Consider the following 16499-nt stretch of genomic DNA (forward strand, 5'->3'; position numbering starts at 1 on the left):
TGTTACCATGGCAGACATCCCTATAAAAAGGTATTTTGATATCGCTCAATTATTTTGCTCCTTGCGAGAGGCTGGTAGAAATCTCCTGCTGAGGCCTCGCAGGTCCCCACACTTTACCAACACAACATCTCTGACCTACTTCAAACAGTGTGTGCGAGAGGGAGAAGAGAATACAACACAAAACAAACACCCAAGCAACTCTGAGCATCTTCTCGAAGCGCTAGTAGATGCTTTATTCCACAGGGATTGTGAAAAGCCACCAATCTGCTCTCTTTCTTCAGCACGTAAACACCTCAGAGACAAATATGAAGTCTCAGTCTGTCTTCTTCAAACCAGGCTCTTTGAAAAATGCACAAACACCCTGTTATATAGCAGTTTCTGTGCCACGCACCTGAGGGAGATTTTACACTGTGTCAATTAGAGCGCGTAGGCTTGTGTGTTCCTTCTTCTGTACCATGAGGGAATAATTAAGACAAGCCTTCAATACGCAACGTTCCACATCATTCTCAGTCCTGAAGCTATCATAAATATTGATTTTGAGGAAAACTGCAAAAAATTCTGTCTCTCAAAATGCTGGAGGAGAATGAAGCGACAAGCGGATTCATGTAATTTTTTCTTTATGTGTTAACGGCTAATTAAGACCTAATAATTGAGCAAATAAAGACATGCTGTGATTTTAAATACACTTTGGGGCAAATTCACTATGCAGCTGAACCACTTTTGTGTACTGTATTTTTAGCACAAAGACATCAATGATGCACTTCGTCTATTGTTACAATGTTGTTTGTAAACAAAAGTAATTCATATATTAAACACAGGGGCGGCATGGTATCTGAGTGGTTAGCACTGTTGCCTCACAGCAGGAAGGTCGCTGGTTCGAGTCCCGGCTGGGTCAGTTGGCATTTCTTTGTTGAGTTTGCATGTTTCCTCTGTGTTCACATGGGTTTCTACTGGTTCTCCGGGTTTCCCCCACAGTCTAAAGACATGCGCTTTTAGTAAGTTGGATGAAATAAATTGGCCGTAGTGTATGAGAGTGTGGATGGGTGTGTCCTAGTACTAGGTTGTGGTTGGAAGGGCATCCAATGCCTAAAACATGCTGGAATAATTGACGGATTGACATTTAATATTTAAGTTCTTTGCATTGCAAAACATTGTTTATTTGAAGTGATTAATACTACAGTTGCTACAGTTATTTGCATAATGATCAGTCATAAAGTCTTTAAGGGAGCAATGGGAGTTCCCCCAGGGCGACATCGCTTTCCTTGGCAGACATTGTAAACTACTGCTTATTAAAGACTGATATTTGGGTGAATAATACTATATCTTTTATATATTGTGTTGGCCTTTATGGGGTTAATGTTAGTCAATTCCTGAATGTGGTAGTAAGACAGTGTTACAGAAAAGACTTTCTTCACTTCCTGGCCACATGGAATACCTTTAGGACAGGCATATTAGGACAGGGTCTTAATCCATTCGTCTTCCATTTTCTTAGCAATACATATGTTTCAACAGTTCTATCAGTTTCCAAAGAAGAAAATCATGCACTGGCCTACATTTTTTTTCTAATTTAAGAACAATTTCAAGTGTATGTGTGCGGCACGATAGCGGAATATAGAACAATCTAAATGTCTGTGTTATGGTAACTTTAAGTGCAGTAGTTAATAGTGTTGTAGTCTGTAGTGAAATGCATTAAGAACATGCATGCTCACCAGCGGATTCTCATGCAGGATAATATGTATGCTTTTGCTGTTCAGCTAAAACATTGATGTAAAGTGCTCCTTCTTAAATGATTGTGTTCATGCCACCCAGGACTACTTAAATTGTGCCTCAGACAATGTTATGGCTTATTAAATGGCATGTATCAAAACTCAGTGTCCATCTCATCACTCAGGCAAACAATAAATATTATATTGTTGCACCGCTGCATAGGTATCAAAAAGTCCCGAAAATAACAAGTAGAAGCTTTTGTTTTAAGCCATTCACTTTTGTAATCTCGATCTATGAGCAAGATCCTGTTTTGTCTTTACAATACTCTATTTAACGCTAGGGAATAATTAAAATACTAGTTCATAGCAACATGGTTTGCTCGTCTGTTTATACAGTGAACTTCAGATATGAATTCATGGTGGAAGAAAGTAGTTCCTCTTACAAAAGGGTTCTTGAGACACTTTTTGTTTGCTTTTATTTTTTTTTATTTACACACTTATGCCATCAAACTGTTGTCATAATAATGACAATATTACAAAAGTTGCACTGTGATATGGCTGTATATCAGCACTCACATGAAATAATTTTAGCAAAATAATTTTATTTTTGTATTAATTGAAACATTTCTAGTGTATGGGCATTTCCCAGTACTGGGATGAAGATGAAAGGGCATAGACAGGGATGAGGAGGAAGGGAGCAACAGCAGTTCAAATCACTAAAGAATCCTACTTTTGTTCCGTTTTGAAGTGAGGAACGTAAAGTCCCTGGTGCTTTACCCGTTTATCCAGCTTGACAAGCAAGACAAGTTAGCATTAGCTTGTTTACCTTTAGAGCGGTAACTGAAAAATTCAAACTGAAATTTGACGCATTGGCTGGCACCAAAGAGCTTAGAATGACCAAGAGGCGACACTCAATAGAACGTTTCATTGCAAGAGCAGCGTCCAGGAATAGCCACGGATTCCGCCATTTTGGAGTGAAAGCAGTCGGCTGTCTATTTGTTGTTATTGCTGTCGCGATGGCAAGCAGTTGCTTTGTTTTTTATTTGTTTATTTAGAAAGCACATTAAAGCTGAGATACAACCTGAAAGATGACAATAAAACACTTACTAACACAATCATCAGCATTTTTAATTGTTTGTACTTTTGGAGTTTTCATTCCAAAATGGCCGCCACGCCATCTAGTAGCTGTTTCCCAAATCGCACTAGTTTCGCATCTTGGTGATTCTATGCTCTTTGCTGGTGCTGAGCCAGAGAAAGATGTGTCATATTATCACAATTATGTAGAGTTTTAACCACCTAATGCTTATATTGTTTTAGACTACTGTGTACTAGTAAAACAATACATTTACAGTTTGTAAAACACACAAGTCTAACAATCCCTTCAAATATAATTTGCCGATGTGAAAGTAGCTTTAAAGTTGAATCTGTTCTTTTCTAAGTTCACCAGCCACTTACTTGCATGTACTGTATTTGGAGAGTAACTTATGAATTTACGTGCTGAATCCTGCGTTCTACTTTTATGAATGGGGCAAACGCGTGGCCACAAGTTAACATGGCAAAGCCCATCTTACGTTATAGATCACGATCACTACGTTTTTGTGAATTGGAAAATCGGGTAGCTGATTACATGATGAGCAAGCGTGTGAATATGTTGAATTAAAGCGGAAAAAATAAATAAATAAAAGGGATACATCTGTCATACAGTGCCATTGTGGTTGCAGTGTGTGGTTAGTTTTTTTTTCTTCTTTTTATTATTATTATAACAGCTCAGGGATGAGCTTTTTTTTTAAATAAAGGGTTGGAAATGAGTGCTTTTCTTGTTTTTTATTTTAATTAATTGATTAATCGAAGAACTAATCAACAGATTAATCGATTATTACAATAACAGTTATTTAACAGTTATTCTGTATAATATTCTGTATAATAACTGGTTAGTTTTTTTTCTTCTTCTTTTTATTATTATTATAACAGCTCAGGGATGAGCTTTTTTTAAATAAAGGGTTGGAAATGAGTGCTTTTCTTGTTTTTTATTTTAATTAATTGATTAATCGAAGAACTAATCAACAGATTAATCAATTATTACAATAACAGTTATTTGCAGCCCTGATTAAAAGTAGTTTTAACAATAATTATATCCACATTATTATCATCCAAATATTATTATTAAATATTACTTACTAAATTGCAGAATTTGTGGAAAGATATCCACATTTCTATGATTAGATGCTGTACCTTTTCTCATGCATTCATATTTGTTGCTCATTCATGACTGCATGCTAATTAAAAATGTAAATAATTAAAATTGTGCTGTTACCTGGTTTGAACTGTACATTAAAATTTGGAGCTTCCACAAGCCAGACGGTGCCTGTTAATAACCTGGTATTTGTGTCCTGTTTAGATGAATTTGGTTGGACTCGTGGGCCGTGTGCAGCTCCCGCACTGAAATTCAAATGAGGAGGCAGGAGCATAATATTTACTGTGGAGTTTTAATCAGGTCACTACAAAAGACAAACAACTCCACAAAACCACAGACTGGCAAATCAATTCCACATTTCATCCTAACAGCACACTTTTGCTTGAGATGAGATATGTAAGAGTTATATATTGTGCTTTTTTATTCAATAAACAGCCATTTGTATTTTATAAGTAAGGACATTGGGGGACAAACTGAAAGAAAGTGATATACAAGCTGGGGCAAACTGACATTTGAGTTATTCAATGAATTTTAGCTTCGGTAGATGGAGTCAGCTGTTCACTATTGTACCAGATGCTGTGCATTGCTAATTTCGCACATACTGTGTGACTGAGGCATTTTTAGTCAATGAGAATAATTCTGGGACATGGAAGCCTTCCTGCTCCAGTGTCGCTATTGTCTGGTAATGAAAGAGGATGTGGTTTGTGAATCCAGCATTTCATTTGCTGAATTGAGTGATTAAAAAGTTGTTTGACCGGTAGTGTGCAGGCATTGTGTGTAATTGACCAGTTTGGTGTTCATAAGAGTATGGCCAAAGCAAATAGAAAAATAAACAATTTTAATGTAAAGAACCAAAAGGAAAGCAAACACAGACAATTTTAAACAGTTTTGAAACACGGGATGGGCTATTCTTAAAGTCTGAAAAGGGTGGATAAAAAGTGTATTAATTTTTATTTAGCATAGATTTGTAGGGTTTAACATTTTACAGCTATATAATTGTTAAACACTATATTTTGATAGTCCATTTGAGTATTAGTAGACTGTCTGCTTAATATCTGTTGATACTGCTCCTTCAACAGACATTTAACTGACTATAAGAAACTTTGGAAGTACATGTCAAATTACACTAACCCTGACCCTAACCATATCCCCAATTAAACAGTCTATTTATAATCTACTGAAAATTAGTTGGCATGTAGATGCAGTGTAACCTAAATTCAACAAACAGACCATCAAATTAGTGTGACCATATGATTTTCTATGCTGGGATCCTAACCAGTGTATCATTTGTGTTCTTTTTTAATTCAACTTTAAAAATGACAAATTTTAAAATTTAATTAACTAGCTAAAGTTTGAATGATTAAAAAGTCTTTTGACCAATAGCGTGCAGGCATTGTGTATAATTTGCCAGTTTGGTGTTTATGTATACATAGAATGGATTGCATATGGAGTATAAAGAATCAATAAGAAAGCAAACTCTAACAATTTTAGACCAATTTTAAACATTACAGGCTATTTTTAAAAACTCGAATTATGGGTTGTTGAAAAAGACCATGCAGTGTGTAACACAGCTCTAAGTGAAGTGAAATTTCCAGCTAAGGCTTAAATATGAAAGTGCACCATGTTTAAAACTATAGATTCATCTATAAAAGAGTCAACTCATAGTAGATTGAATGAATTGGCAGTGTAATGAGTCTTAAGCCGTGTCGACGTGACATCAAAACGTAACTAAAGCTCTGCCCATTTGTTGCGCTTGCAGACATGGGACAATTGAAACATGTGGCCCCACCCACAAACACTGTAGAAAGAAGAAGAAGAAGATAAACAGTGTTGCAGATCCCGGTTGAATCAAGTTGCGAAGACGCTGTCCTGTGAAGTGTGAGGGAAAGTTAGTGTTACTTTTCCTAGATGAGGCTGTGAAGGGTCAGCGGCTGAAGTTTATTTTTGCAAAAATAACTCAGCATTATAGCCCCAGCCTTGTGCTGTGTTGCCATCATTTTTCTGATGAGTGCTTCAGCAATATACATGCTTACAATGGGGGATTCATCAGCCATTTGTTAAAGGTAGGATCAGATAAACCTTTGTCAGAGCTTGACGGTAACTTTACAGTACACAGTTCATGGATCAGTTTCTTCCTCGATTTCACAAGTGTAAATAAGTGTGGTTAAAATGGTTGCCTTGTTTTTAGCTTGCAAATTGTATATTTAATTGTGTTTTGTTACTTGTAACCGCTTGTTCTGTGTCTGGTTAACTCTACATTCTCATATCACGTCTAAAGCCACGTTGAAAATGTGCCGCATGCCACTTTGTTTTTTGGATTTAAATGCAATTGTGCATTTGCCATTCGTTTTTGCTATGGCCAACGTCAGCTCTTCCTACATGTGCGATGGTCAAGTTTCAAAATTGCTTAGCTTTTGCCTCTGTGTGGATTAATACTGAATGTGTGTTTTTTACTAATGGTTAAGAATAGAGCAATATGCTGATGTTAAACTGCATTGCTTTAATGCACTCCTGCATTGGGCTCAAATGTTGGGTTCGGAGGTGAGGTGTCTGAATAACACTGTTGAGAACTGTGTACTGTGTACTGTGGTGTTATTAACTGAACTATGGAGCCTGTTTCGGGTGGCCGCTATGAGTTTTCCGGGAGAAATAACAAAACAGGATCGTGGCGGATAATAGGTCTAAAATACGGGAGAGTATTATGTCAGGTTCACTCTGCACTCTGACTACTTCAAATTTGTTGATAAGCCATGGTGGCCATTTCTCTTTGTCTCGCGCTTAACATAGTTGACCAATCAGGGTCATTGGACCAATCAGCGTAGATTAGCATCGCGCTAAGGAGGGATTTGGGAACAAATGGATGGTATAATTAGGTAAAAATAAATGCATATTGTAAGACAATGAACGTGTTTTTTGACCTTGCATGCATATCAGCCTGTTGTTTAAAGTCTGAAAAGGGTGAATTAAAGTGTATTAATTTTACTTCACCTTAGATTTGTAGGGTTTCACATCTGATTTTACAGCAATATAATACTAGCATTTCCAAGGAGGGTTTCTAACCTGTGTATCTTTATTTTATTATGACTTAAAAAAAAAAAAAAAAAAAAAAAAAAAAATATATATATATATATATATATATATATATATATATATATATATATATATATATATATATATATATATATATATATATATATATGTATATATTTTAATTTTTATACAAAAAAATATATATATATATAAAGAAAAAACTATTTTGCTAAAGTTTGATCAAGGACTATACAGTTTTTTCCTATTGAAGATCCAGAGAGCTCCATGATGTCTTTGTGTGGATCACGTAAACCTTTTTTTTTTTTTTTTAGCTTTTGTAATTCTTTTCCAGGCCCTTTTGGCCTTGAGGCACCTCTGAGCAAAGCAAGATTGTTTCATACGTGCTTCAGACACTCACCCCACTAAGTTTATGAATCATTGAGCGCACTTCCTTTTCTTGCTTTGAGTGTCTGACTCTGAAGACATCTTATGCTGTAAAACATGCACTCCACAAAGTACACCCCAGTAAGCCTCACCACTATCCAAGTGGGTGTCAGATTCTGATTTTATTGATACAACCTTGGTTATTGACTTAAAGAAAGCCGGGGGGAGGGGGAAATCTTTCTTCTGTAGAACTCAAAACAACATAAATGTTCACAGCTAGATTACAATGATTTGGATGTAAACAGCTCAACCTATGCTCTGTCAGGATATTGAAGTATGCATGTGTAGTATGTGACAGAAAAGAAGCCCGCTTCAATGTTATCACTGGATTTAATGGCCGTTATCAGTGGTTATCAGCTGATAGATATGGGTCAGTAGTGGCCTTCTGCGCCTACTGTACTGGTAGACTCATAAGGCTGTTATCATTTATTTACATGGTTAATCAGCTATACTAATAAAGAAGACTCCAGATCCAGATCTGTTATTACGTTACTGTGATAGTTGGGTTTAGGGTTGAGGTAGCGGTAGACACTAATAAAATACTATTAATGGGAAATTTAATTAAAAATATAAATAATTATTATGGTCAATCAGCTATACTAATAGTGAAGGCTCTAGATCTGTTTTACATAACTGTGACGGTTGAGTTTAGGGGTAGGGTAGGGGTAGATGCTAATAAAATACAATAATTGAGAAATTAAATAAATAATACAAATGATTTTCATTAACTTCCGCCCGCAACCATATGTGATCTATTGCTGATTAACTATATGGATGAATGATAACCTACCTATAGACAGAGAAGGACCCTACTGGCCCATATCTATCAGCTGATAACCACTGATAGCGCCCATTGACAACATTCAAATCAGTTGCCTGATTAGTGCAACATAACATGCAGCCATGGCAACATTTTCTTTGTATGGAGCATACATTATCTAAACCTCTTTCTTGTTTTTAATCTCACACAGACAGACAAATGCTATTGTTAAATGCTAATGCTAACTGTGAAACCTCAACCTTCATATGAGCATTACCTGTTAAAATGTCAAATTTCTAATTTTGGTTTCAAAACATGTTAAAGCAATAGCCTCAAACTCATTTCCTAGAGGGCCACAGCTCTGCATAATTTATCTCCAACCATCTCCAACTCACACCTGCTTAATAGTCTATAGTCAGACATCCCAAGTCTCCTGGAAGTTCCGGAAGTCTCCCGCAAATGCATAGACACTCCCAGATGCCTGCAAATGAATGATTCAGTTCAATTCAATTCAGCTTCATTTGTATAGCGCTTTTACAATGTAGATTGTGTCAAAGCAGCTTCACATAAATGGTCATAGTAACTGGAACAGTGTAGTTCAGTTTTTAGTGTTTAAGTTCAGTTCAGTTCAGTTTAGCTCAGTTCGGTGTGATTTAAAATCATTACTGAGAGTTCAAACACTGAAGAGCAAATTCATAGATGCGTAGCTCTACCAATCCTGAACCATGCGAGCCAGTGGTGACAGCGGAGAGGGAAAAAAACTTCACCTGATAGGAGTGAAGAAAAAAAAAATCTTGAGAGAATCAGACTCAGTTAGGCACGACCATTTAAATTTTTCCGCTGGCCAAAAGTCTTGTGCAGAGCTTCAGTCACCGCGGTGGAGGCTGTAAGCTGGCCTCAGCGAAGACTCGTCTGTCCCTGGAGCGTCGCTGGAATCAGTCTCATGTTCTCCACTCCCCATGACCATCAGTGCAGCAGCAGCTCAGGATATGGCCTGGTCCCGGATATGGAAACCTTGGGATCATCTCGTCGCTGGTCTTGGATCCAATCAGTGACTCTGCATAATCTGAGGACCTCGGGATGAGTATCCCCAGGTGAAAATAGAGAATAAAGAGAATAATTAGCGTAGCTGCTGTTCATAGTGTATATAAACAAGATGCAGAAGCCTGTGTGGAACCCGCTAGGTGATGCATTGAGTGTATGCTTTACTAAACAGATAGGTCTTTAATCTAGTTTTGAACTGGGAGAGTGTGTCTGAGCCTCGGACGTTATCAGGAAGGCTATTCCAGAGTGTAGGAGCCATAAAGGAGAAGGCTCGACCTCCTTTACTCGATTTTGCTATTCTAGGTACTACCAGAAGCCCTGAGTTTTGAGATCTTAAAGAGCGAGTTGGATTGTAGCGGGACAGAAGGTTGGTTAGATAAACAGGAGCTAGATTATTTAAAGCTTTATAGGTGAGAAGTAATATTTTAAATTCAATACGAAACTTAACAGGCATTTAGTGTAAGGAGGATAAAATTGGGGTGATATGATCATATTTTCTAGACCTGGTCAGAACTCTGGCTGCTGCATTTTGTACTAATTGAAGTTTGTTAATAGAGGATGCCGGGCAGCCAGCAAATAGAGCATTACAGTAATCCAGCCTCGAAGTCATAAAAGCATGGACTAGCTTTTCTGCATCTGAGATGGATAGCATATTTCGTAATGTAATTTAGCCATATTTCCCAGATGAAAGAAGGCAGTTTTTGTGACATGGGATATATGGTTTTCAAAAGTTAGATTGCTGTCTAATATGACACCCAGATCTTTTATAGTAGAGCTAACGCTAACTTTGTATCCCTCTAATTGTAGATTAAGTTGCGAGATCTGCTGTGTACAAGATTTGGGCCCAATAAGTAATAATTCTGTTTTGTCTGAGTTTAAGAGAACAAAATTGTTGGTCATCCAGTCTTTAATGTCTTTGATACACTCAGTTAGTTTGGACAGTTCAGACGTCTCATCAGGTTTAGTTGAAATAAATAATTGAGTATCATCTGCAGTGAAAGCTGATCCCATGTCTTCTAATAATGTCTCCCAGTGGTAGCATGTAAATTGTAAACAGCAAAGGGCCTAAAACTGATCCTTGAGGCACCCCATACTTTACTGGGCTGACTTGTGAAGGCTGTCCATTAATATTATGATGATCTAATGATAATCGCCGGGAAATTGCGCTTCTCCCACCCTTTCCTTAAATAGTCTCCACTGCACCCCTTCCAGCTCTTCAGGTACGGTGGGTGCAACTCAACCCCACCGCTCTCCATCACGCAACTCACCCTCACCGCTCTTCAGGTACATCGCACGCACATGTCCCCACCGCTTTTCAAATACATCGTGCGCACACGCCCCCACCAATCTTCAGATACATCGTGTGCACACGCCCCCACTGCTCTTCAGATACATCCCCCAGCTCTCTTCAGATACGTCGCGCGCACACGTACCACTGTTCTTCAGATATTTTTTTTTCCAAGGTTATGAAATCGTCATAATCTTATATCGGCACATGCCTATTTTACCAATGTATTAGTGATACCATTATTTTCTTTTTGCTTCTTTTTCACCTTACCTTTGACTTTGACTACTTCAGGAAATCAAGATAATTTAATCTTCTGATTTACAAACGTACATAACTTTATTATATGATACATAAAATACAACTGTGTTGCCAGTTTGTTTTTAAAATATATTCTTTTATGTTCCACACAAGAAAAACAGTCATGTAGGTTTGGAACACCATGAGATTAAATGAGAAATTTTTCATTTTTGCTTGAACTGTCCCTTTAAGGCATTTTGCAACTAATCTGTGACATGAAGAAATGGTGGGAAGCTGTAGCAGCAGACCAGCATTTATCTGTGGTGCTTGGATGCAAACAGCTGGCTCCTGGTGCTTGGACTGGTCTTGCCCAGCTTGGCATAGACAGTGGTGACAGATGCTTGGAAATATTAGGAGCCCAAGAGATGAGAGATTGAAGCAAGGGTAGAGAGTGAAAACTACAGTAACGATAAAGCCAGTGGCGTCCCAAAACGCAAGCCTCACGACGTGAGAAAAATAATCATAAACGAGAAAACCAAATCCCAGATGACAAAACAATGAGAGACGGAACGGCAACACTGTCGTAAACATACATAATCGCCGCAAGAAACGGCTAATTGGATGATTTTTCTTTTAAGTCGTCCTTAGAGGCATGTCGAGATGTTTCGAGAAAGATTTTGTTTCAAGTTTTAGAGCCACACAACATTGACGGAACACAAATGTGATTTTGAAGCGCCTAAAATAAACATGAGCCATAGTCATAAGCCATACATTTTCATGAAGTCAGCCAGCGCACAAAAGGAGATTTAAAAAACACAGCTAGTCAAATGCTAATGCATTCATCTAAGCTAATTCAGAATCTTTTTTTTTTTACCTGGCTGCCTTAATTCCACCTTCTCCCCCTTCATTTAGCTTTTGTGGTAGTGCATTAGTTACAAATTATACTCATTTTGTCACATTCTGTGCTCCACGTCCATGCCATTAAGTCCTTCATCTTTAGTGGCTGTATTTTGCTGAGTCATAGCCATTACATTACAGTGCTAACGCTCTGATGAAAGCACTGGTCAACAGGGCGGCCATAATAAAATTCAAGGTCTGTGCTCAAAGTTCACAGGGACTCATAAACTTTTTCCTCATTATTCTCGGTTCCTTTTACACCACACCATGTCAGCGTGTCAAAACCAGATTGATTCCATTATAATCAATGGAGCTGTTGAGACTGGAAGTGGCATGAAATACAGTAATGCACCATATTGCATGATATGGGTGCCATGAAATATTATTTTCTATTTTTTCAGCAGCTTTGTGGAGAGAAAAAAAGCATCTGCCGAATTTGTAAATTCAAATTATAACATGAATGCTGATGTTTGAGTTACAGTACACTTTAAAAAAAAAAAATTTTTTTTTGATTTTTTTTTTATGGATGGTACTGAAAAAATTATACTTTTATAGGGCTCTATTTTAATGATCTAGACACAAAGTCTAAAGCGTATGGCACAAAAGCATTAAGGGTGTGTCCGAATCCATGTACAGGAGGACATGGTCTTCATCAGGTCCTGATGAAGACCATGTAGGTTGAAAAGTTGTTACAATATTTTTTTTGAGAGCTAAAGTGGCAGTGTGTCACTTTTCTTTTTACTTTATCTCTCACACTGTAAAAAATGGCCATGATTTCAACGGTAAAAAATGACACTGAGCACCTTCTACTGTATATGCTGATACTCTTTTCTGCTTGTGGGAAAAGTTAATTGTGATGAGTATTGGCTCATTTTGTAACTTCCTCATCACCACCTGCATGTGGGTGTGCTAACGTGTCTAACTGTGCAACAAAACATGTGTAGATGTTGATCATTCAAAATATAGACATATTACCTCTATAAATTAATATAATATGGTAATTTACCATAAAAATGAAAAACTACTTTTACGGTTTATACCGTGTTTTTAACGGTAAAGTACTGGTAACCACAGCTGCCTTTTTTTTATTGTAAATTTTACAGATTTATTTTAAAATTTATAAATAAAAATAAATCCGTAAAATTTACGGTATACCTTCCCACCAGAGGAAGTGAAATCACTTGGAGCAAGTCTCATATATCTCTATCAGTGCTTTACAGAATATGGCTTTTTTTATAACCAATGTGAGAGAGTTGACCAGAATTTAGGGATATACACAACATGCATTTTTTAACAGAAATTGCAAATAATACAGAAAGTATCATTATGTTGTTATGTTATGTTCTATATTACACTTTTGCATGAGACATGTCATATTAGAAATATATTTTTATTGATAAGACATTTTAATAATGGATACGAAGGATAAAATACACTTGCAGGGATCAAAGAGACTCCACGTTTTGTTTCATAAGAGCTTTAGCTTAATAAACTACTAATTAGCTGCTTATTAATTGTTAGTAAGGTAGTAGTTGGGTTTAGGTATTAGGTATGAAATTAAAACTTTATAAGAAACTTTACATAGGATTGTCCTAAGCCAATGAGTTAATTGCAATCAGAAGTGAGCATCCACTTAGAGGTCCGCGGGCGCTGCGGGACCCGACCAGATTTCTGTGGCGCGGGAATAAATTTCCAAATAAATCGCGGGAGCGGTCGGTAACGGGTTTAATTTGGGACGGGTCGGGCAACGGGACAACAAATTCTTAATAGGCCTATAAGCGGGAGCAGTCGGGTTCGGGCTAAAACCTGGCGGTTGCGGGCGGAAGCGGGATTCAAAATTTTGTCCCGCGCAGATCTCTACATCCACCTGCCCTATTTACAGGGGGCAGTGCACTTACATGTCGTAATGTATTTTACTAATGTTACTTATTTTGTTCACACTTTAAGCGGCGCAATGGTACAGTGGGTAGCGATGTCGTCTGACAGCAAGAAGGTCATTTCTGTGTGGAGTTTGCATGTTCTCCCAATGTTAGCGTTTGTTTTCTGTGGGTGCTCTGGTTTCCCCCACAGTACAAAGACAGGCGCGATAAGTGAATTGGGTAAGCTAAATTGTCCGTAGTGTATGCGTGTGAATGAGAGTGTATGGGTGCTTTCCAGTGATGGAGTGCAGCTAGAAGCGCATTCGCTGCATAAAACATATGCTGGATAAGTTGGTAGTTCATTCCCCTCTGGTGAACCTAGACTAATAAAGGGACTAACCTGGAAAAAGAAATTTGAATTGAAGTATGACCTTATTTTTAATACATACAACAACAAAAAAACTCATAAAGTAGCAAATGATGTGGTAATTTTCCTTTATAGGGCTTTTTATTATCCCTTCACAAAGTTGCAGTTGCAATCTATAGGCATTCATAAAAGTATAGTTCACCCAGAAATTACAATTTACTCACACTCAGCTGGTTTCAAACCTGTATGAGTTTCTTTATTCTTTTGAGCACCATAAAAGCTATATTTGAATATGGTTTCACTGTAAAACCCAACAGTCAACTTTATCATATGAAATGAGTGTAGTTTTCTCAAAAATGACTGAAAGTTAGTTCTACTCATTAAAAAAGAGTTTTGAACTCAGTGTTGAAGGTAGAGTTAATAAAAACCGCATTACGTCAACTTATATAGAGTAGGTTCACAGTACTCATACAGGTTAGTTGTTTAACTCAAATGGTTTGTAGCAATCGTTTTCCTTAAATGGTTTGAGTTGTCTCAACTGTCACTTTGAGTGGGTGGCGAAAAGGAGCGAGAACTTAATTGCAGGGAAAATGGGTTATATTTATAATAAAATAAAAGGCAAAACAGTAAAATAAACTACCCCGAGGGGGGAAATGATAGACAAACAAATAAACAAACAAACAAACAAACTTGACTGGGCAGGCTGGTAGGGATTAGGGCTGGAACACACGACAGGACAAGGAGAGATTATTGGGTTTTACTGTGCTCAAATTTTTGAGCTTAAAGGTTTGTTGCAATCAGTTTCCTCAAATGGTTTGAGTTATAACTTAACTTTTTTTGGTTTTACAGTGTAGAAACACATTAACATTGACATCCATAGTAAATAAAACAAACATTATGTGTAAGTTAATGGCTACCAGTTTCCAACATTTTTCAACAGAAGAAAGCAACTTGTTTTAAATGAAGGGTAAGAAAACCATGACATTATTTACACTTTTGGCTGAACTATTGCTTTGAGTGTGATTGAATGTGATTTGTTACAATACATCATTCATCAGTCACTAGAGTACTATATATGCGGAAACACCTTGTTAGTTACTTTTACATAGATGCCAATTACCTCAGCAGGCAACCAGTAACCGGTCTTTTTAGTGCACCCTGCTGAGAGAATAATAAATATCTGCCTCTTGCAGTTTAGTTACACTGTATGTTTCCTTCTTTACCCCTTAACAACAGTTTCACCACATGGTCCCACAATACCACTGTTGGCAGTCTTGGAGACCAGCGAACGTCTCAGAGAACAGCAGGACGAAAAACACCCTTTGGCGAGGCTCACTGTCTGCACTCAAGTCGAACCGTGTTCCTACCGTCAGAAATGAATCTGGGATTTAAGCATCAGTTGGGGAAGTCAAGTGCTTTATCTGTCCGATCTGGATTCACTCATCTACACTGGTTGCTCGTGCTTACTTTCAGCCTTTAGATATTCATGCGATGACGGCGTGCGCAGGTTCTCCGCTCCAGCTGCTTCTGTGCTGCATTTGTCAGCTTTACTGTCACTGAAATGTCACAATGTAGTCAGTTGTGTCAAGAAAGAAGGAATAGATCCTGACACGACTGCCTCTGCATACGCCTGTAAAATTTCAAGAGATTTGGTTTGCCTACATTTCATATCCCAGTGGGCCCCCGAGAGACAGTGCTTCCTGTTTGAAATACTGTGTGGGTCTAGTTAGAAAAGCAATACGAAAATACGGTTGTGTCATATAATTTATGGTCATTTTGTTGGTTGTTGTTGGCATTTTGATGTTTTTGCCATCTTGTATTACTTAAACAAACCTACTCTTTAATTGTTTTATCAGAGTTATTATTTATACATATTGACAAAGCATTTTTGAGGGCTGTAATATCAAATAATATTAGAAGTTATTCTTTTTATTATTATTAATGTGCTATTATTAACTACTAAAGGGTACCTATAATGAAAATTTTAAAATTTCGGGAGCTGTTTGGACAGAACTGTGTGTAGGTATAGTGTGTCCACAGTCATATTGTGCTGATATAAAGACAATAAGTTCTGATGTTAAAATGGGACACGAATCCCGCCCATTTTGACGCCCACTGCAATGTGACATAGGAGTGCTGTTTCCTAACCCACCAAATTGATTGACAGCTGTGCATTAACATGTATCCATAGTAATGCGTGTAATCATATCAACAAGACAGGACGTGTGCAAAGCAACCAGGATTAAAAGATCTGTTCAGCTCTCTGTGATCATCAGTCATCATTAAATGTGATCAAGAATGAGTTTTACAGGTTCAAAGAGTTTTTAAAAACGGCAAGTGTTTGTAATGGATTGCAGCTATTTTATCGTCTTTACTTTATCACCACAGCCGCTTGTCAGTACAATTATAAAAAAGACGTTTCAGTCTCGGCTTGTAGATGTTAAATCAGGATTATTTTGTACATTAACATAACTGATATTCATACAGCAGTCAATATTAATGTGTATTCTGTTACATTTGCCATGCAAAAAAGTGCAAAGTTAAACGCGAACAACCAATACTTCAAATATTAATTGGGAAGTTCGTACTATGGTATTTTTCACAAAGGCTATGCTAGATCTGCTTCCTTCATGTCTGTCTCTGTGCTGTTTATCTGAAGCAGCCAAGGCAGCG

At 37.4% G+C, this 16499-nt stretch overlaps 1 protein-coding gene and 1 long non-coding RNA gene across 3 annotated transcripts in view; both read left to right on the plus strand.

Moving 5' to 3' along the window:
• Positions 1 to 16499, plus strand: part of tafa1b (TAFA chemokine like family member 1b) — a 465222-nt gene that overhangs the window by 108085 nt on the left and 340638 nt on the right. The gene's annotated exons all lie outside the window — the stretch shown is intronic.
• Positions 2381 to 7018, plus strand: LOC147834782 (uncharacterized). The gene is made up of 3 exons (XR_015503105.1): positions 2381 to 3593; positions 3798 to 5284; positions 5334 to 7018. It is a non-coding gene; the product is annotated as an uncharacterized LOC147834782 (long non-coding RNA).

The sequence above is a fragment of the Danio rerio genome, chromosome 11 (genome assembly GCF_052040795.2).
Source record: "Danio rerio strain M-AB ecotype USA chromosome 11, GRCz13ab, whole genome shotgun sequence".
In the NCBI taxonomy this organism is placed as follows: Eukaryota; Metazoa; Chordata; class Actinopteri; order Cypriniformes; family Danionidae; genus Danio; species Danio rerio.